Raw genomic sequence first — 6,000 nt, 5'->3', positions numbered from 1 at the left:
AGGAATAGTTGATCAGAGTAGTGATGGCAATGTACGAGAGAGCACGCACAGCTTCAAGGACCAAGGACGGGAACAGTGGTGAGTTTGCGGTGAAGGTGAGAGTGCATCAGGGGTTGGTACTAAGTCCACTACTATTTGTAGCTGTGATGGAGGTGCTGGCTCGGAATGTAAAGGAGGGTTTACCGTGGGAGTTGTTGTATGCAAATGATCTGTTGTTGATTGCGGAAAGTATGGATGGACTGAAGGTGAAGATGAATAAGTGGAAGGAATGTATGGAGACAACAGGTCTGAAGGTGAATATCGGAAAAACGAAGGTGATGGCAGGTGGTGAGGTGGAAAGAACTGGGAAGTGGCCATGTGCTATGTGCAGGACGGGTGTCGGAGTGAACTCCATTCAATGTACAATGTGTGCTGAGTGGGTTCATCAAAAATGTAGTGGTTTGAGAGGGTCATTAACCAGTGTGGCAGCTACATTCAAATGTGAGGTGTGCACAGAGGGAGCTGCAGATGGAAGAAATGTTGAGTTGGATCTTGCAGACGGTGTGAAGCTGTAAGGTGTGAAAACATTTTGCTACCTCGGAGACATGCTGAATGGAGAAGGTGAATCAGACTCTGCAACAGTTGCTAGAGTGAGATGTGCATGGAAGAAGTTTCCGGAACTGAGTGGCGTGCTGATGAGGAGGGGCATGTCGTTGAAGCTGAAGGGAAAGGTGTATGCTGCATGTGTGAGAAGTGTTATGATTTATGGGAGCGAGACATGGGTAATGAACATAGAGCAGCAACGAAGGCTGGAAAGGGTGGAAATGCGAATGGTTCAGTGGATTTCCGGAGTATCGTTGAGAGAGAGGAAGACAAATGATGAATTGTGAAAGATGATAGGAATAGAGCTTGTGATTGATGCTGTGAAGAGAAACAGGTTGAGATGGTTTGGTCATCTGTTGAGGAAGGATTAAAGTGACAGGTTGAGAAGAGTGATGGAAATGAATGTAGAAGGAAGTAGACGGGTAAGACCGAGAAAGACTTGGCTAAAGGTGGTGGAAGAAGAAATGCGGGCAAGGGGGTTAACAAGGGGAGATGCAGAAAATAGGGCAAAATGGAGAAGATTGTCATGGGGCCCGCAAGGCTAACCCCCACTCTTGCAGGGAAAATGGCCTTAAAATGCCTGTTGTTGCTGTTGTTGCGATCGTTATATCCATATCCACCTACCACAAAGAAAATATACAGGAAATAGTGTGTGGATTTTTGTACAGTAAATAATGACAAACTGTCGTAGTAATCAACACCAGTTACATTAATGTGAATTAGAAGAAACAACAATAAAAGTTCCAAATTAGTGAATATGTGAAATTTGTATTCAGCAGCTTGTTCCCTTGCTTGACGTCTCAGAGTGGGTTCAGAATGGCACCGAGGAAGCAACTTTCAACAGAACAGCGTGTGAAGATGCAAACTGTACGAGAAAGGCATACGATGGAGAAATGCACACTATTTCTGTCAAAAGTTTTGGAACGCGCTGTAGCCACTCAACTCAAACATCACCTCTCTGCCAATAACCTGTATGAAACATTCCAATCCGGATTCCGCTCCAACCACAGTACTGAAACTGCTCTCCTCAAAATCACCAACGACCTTCTCCTCTCCTCTGATGCTGGCAACCTCAACATTCTCGTCCTCCTCGACCTCAGCGCTGCCTTTGACACCATCGATCACACCATCCTCCTCACCCGACTTGAATCCACCTTTAACGTTTCTGGCACTGCCCTCTCTTGGATTAAATCATACCTCTCTTGCAGACGCCAGTTCATCTCCATCAATAACTGCAAATCCCCCACTGCCCCCCTCCCCCAAGGTGTCCCCCAAGGTTCAGTTATTGGCCCCCTCCTCTTCATCCTTTACCTGTCCCCCCTCGGTCATTTAATCCGCCGTCATGGTCTCCAATTCCACTGCTTCGCCGATGACATCCAGCTTTTCATCTCCACCAAGTCCGTCTCCACCGACACCCACTCTATCCTGACAAACTGCATCACTGAAATAAAATCCTGGCTTCAAATCAACTTCCTCAAGCTTAACTGTGATAAATCTGAAATAATCATCATTGGCCCAAAAACGCTCACAAAATCCACCCATAACTTTGCCCTCAACATCGACGGTATCCCAGTATCCACCTCCCCTCACATCCGGAATCTTGGCGTCATCTTTGACCAAACCCTCTCCTTCGACAAATACACTAAACAGATCACAAAGACAGCTTTCTTTCACCTGAAAAACATTGCCCGTCTCCGCTCATCCCTCTCCTCCACGGCTGCAGAAACCCTCATCCACGCCTTCATCACCTCCCGTCTGGACTACTGCAATAGCCTCCTCTATGGTTCACCCTCAAAAATCACCAATAAACTCCAATACATTCAGAACTCCGCTGCCCGTCTGCTCACCCATTCCCGACCCGTGATCACATCACCCCCGTCCTTTACAAGCTTCACTGGCTCCCCATCCCCCAGAGAATCCAGTACAAAATCCTCCTCTTGACATACAAAGCCCTCCATAACCTGGCCACCTGGCTGACCTCCTCTCCAGACACACTCCCACCCGCAACCTCCGCTCTGCTGGTACCAACCTCCTGACCCCCTCCATCCGGACCAAATTCAGATCCTGGGGGGACAGGGCCTTCTCCATCGCTGCTCCCACCCTCTGGAACTCACTACCTCACACCATCAGAGGCTCCTCCTCACTCACCACATTCAAAACATCACTAAAGACCCACGTGTTCAACACTGCATTCAACATTCAACCCACAGCATTTAACCCCTGACTATCACTTCTCCTTCTCCCTCCTTTTGCTTTAAATATTTCCCTGTTGATTCTTGTCTTTTTGCAATTGTTGTTTTCATGTATTGTTATGCATTATGTTTTCCACTCTGTCAAGCGCCTTTGGGCTTCTTGAAAAGCGCTATACAAAATAAATGAATTATTATTAGTATTATATATCATGGGCTTGTTTGGAATATTTGCAAACAGCATGTAGCTCATAATGCTGAGATCTGGTAAATTACACATGTTTTGTCCATTGTCCCCAATGTCCTTGGGATTCACATATGTGATGTCCTTGCAATTCATGTTAAATAACATTCAAGCTCCCCCATGATCTACACTAACGACATATATATATATATATATATATATATATATATATATATATATATATATATATATATATATATATATATATATATATATATATATATATATATATATATATATATATTGTTACGGATCGCGGATTAGATGTTATTTACCGAGCGGTGGTATTGCCGCGACCTAACAGTTCCCCCGATTCTTCCCCAACTCACCCGATTCCACCCGACGTTGACCAAATCGCGCTATGCTAAATCAATGATTGGAAAGGACACAACGACTGGGATAGATGAAACGACGCAAGGGGTACAGTTCTCAAGACCTCCGGAGGAGGATATAATTAGTGGTGGAGAGAAGGGGTAGATTACAAGGTAATGAGGTAAAGACACAGAAGAGATGGGCACTTAGACACAATCTTATCTAGCCCAGACAGACCACAGACAAACGGAACAAGACTGACTTACACAGGGATTGATGGCAGGGAAGGACAGGCAGTCGATAGCACAAGGTGCACCTTGGCTCAGGGACAGGATAAAGCGCGGTCCAGTCCAGAGATGCGGGGAGGTGTCACAGCGCTCGGAGGTGGCGTCCTTCTCTCTCCAAGCTCAGCGCGCATCTGACGTCACCTCCCTCTTCCTACGCATGCTCAGCGGGGAGTCACACACCCTCGGCTCGTTGGCTCCGCCCCAGATGGGACCGGTCCGCCGCTTCTATTGGGTGCGGGGGTTACCGGGCTCCCCCCTTGACGAGGAGCTGACAGCGAGCCCTGTGTAAGTCAGTCTTGTTCCGTTTGTCTGTGGTCTGTCTGGGCTGGATAAGATTGTGTCTAAGCGCCCATCTCTTCTGTGTCTTTACCTCATTACCTTGTAATCTACCCCTTCTCTCCACCACTAATTATATCCTCCTCCGGAGGTCTTGAGAACTGTACCCCTTGCGTCGTTTCATCTATCCCAGTCGTTGTGTCCTTTCCAATCATTGATTTAGCATAGCGCGATTTGGTCAACGTCGGGTGGAATCGGGTGAGTTGGGGAAGAATCGGGGGAACTGTTAGGTCGCGGCAATACCACCGCTCGGTAAATAACATCTAATCCGCGATCCGTAACAATTGGTGCCAGGAGTGGGATGCGCGCTCCCCGCGCCGCCGCCGTTGTTGTTGTTGTTGTTGTTGCTGAACCGTGAGGAAGAGCTGCGGGGAGGTATTGGGAGGTCCTAAACTTCCTAACGGTGCCATACAATCACATTCTGGTGCAACGAAGAGTCAGAATCAATGGAAACGAGTCCTTAACTGACATAGACTAAGAATAACTAGCAAGATGTCCTATAGTTGTCTACGTGAGATGCGGTGGACCTGGATGCGACATTTAATGGGGGAAATAGGGGGAGGTCGGGTCTACAGAGTGTTGTTTACAGAAAATGGACTAGGGAATGGGGGATTGGGGATAGTTGGGAAGTATGGAGGAAATAGGGGAATATTTACAAGCGGATATGGATGGATGTAAATCCCATATCCGCAACATTGCACCCTTCTCTACCTCGGGGCGTCCCGACCCGATAAATTTTTACCTACTTTAGTGTGGCACTCAGATGTAGTTCCCTCTACTATTAACTCAACCCTGAGTGCGACAGTTTTACAGATGTTCACAAATGAGTAAATATGTCCCCCTGCGACGTTGCACCCTTCTCCTAACAGAAACACACCCACAGGATAACCGAATCGCGGAAAGCATTCTCAAACTAAACATACAGCTGGTAGGGAGCATTATTTACACAAGACTGACTGATATTTACACTACGATCCAGGACTTGTTCTTTGAGGAACACATGCAGATGTTATGCATAGAGAGAGAGCACGCATGCCAGCATCGATACACCAACCCACGAGTGCCCTGTGGCCCTACGGCCTTTAATAATGTGCAGAGCACCCCGTCCAAGCACCAAAAGCACCACCCCATACACACAGTCAGCACCATCCGGTGCACCAATAAAGTGTTCAATAAAAAAGGCACAATCAAGTGTCCATGGTCACCGGTGGTGTCGCAGCCGGCCGATGTTCTGCCGCTGGTCTTGCCTTCATGGAGTGCACTTGGCCTTCTGGCTTCTTTAGAAATAAAGAAAGGCGCCAACCGCGTCCATTTCTAAATTGTGGCCGTCAGGGGGGCCAACTATAAGTGGTTCACCTGTATGGCATAGGTGCCACGTTGACCCAGAGGTCCATCAACGGGTGGTGCTTGCCCGCAAAAGAACTGCGGTCCATTGTGGGCGGCCACCAAAATTGCGGTCCATATGGTGTATCGATCCAGGCAGCAAGCAGCGGAAGTACAGGCCCACAACTGCAGAGCCAGCACCTCTCTCTCCTCTCTCTCTGCCCCAAAGCCAGATCCTCGGAGGTGGGAGACAAAATAAGACAAGTGAGCAAGGTGGTAAGGGCGCAAAAGTGCACGCAATACAAGGTAATGCACACTGGGGGCACATGGGAACCAGGTGAGACAGGTACGTTCCTACCGTACGCCCCCCCCCCCACCAGGTAACCTACATTGCCCCTCCCTTACCCCTTACTGTATCCACAAAAATCAACACTACCCATAAACATCTACTTTAATCCAACAACTGGCACTGTTCACCGCCACCCGTCAGGATGACTGGGACGAACATCTCCCTTATTTGCTCATGGCCTACCGAACCAGCCAGCACGGGGCCACCGCATGCAGTCCAGTCCAGTCCAACAATATATATATATATATATATATATATATATATATATATATATATATATATATATATATATATATATATATATATATATATATATACACACACACATACAGTCACGTGAAAAAGTAAGTACAGTTAGTACACCCCATGTAAAGTTTT

This window comes from Myxine glutinosa, chromosome 2 (assembly GCF_964187855.1).
Source record: "Myxine glutinosa chromosome 2, kmMyxGlut1.1, whole genome shotgun sequence".
Classification (NCBI taxonomy): Eukaryota; Metazoa; Chordata; class Myxini; order Myxiniformes; family Myxinidae; genus Myxine; species Myxine glutinosa.
The sequence above is the reverse complement of the archived record's forward strand: the minus strand, read 5'-3'. Positions refer to the sequence as shown.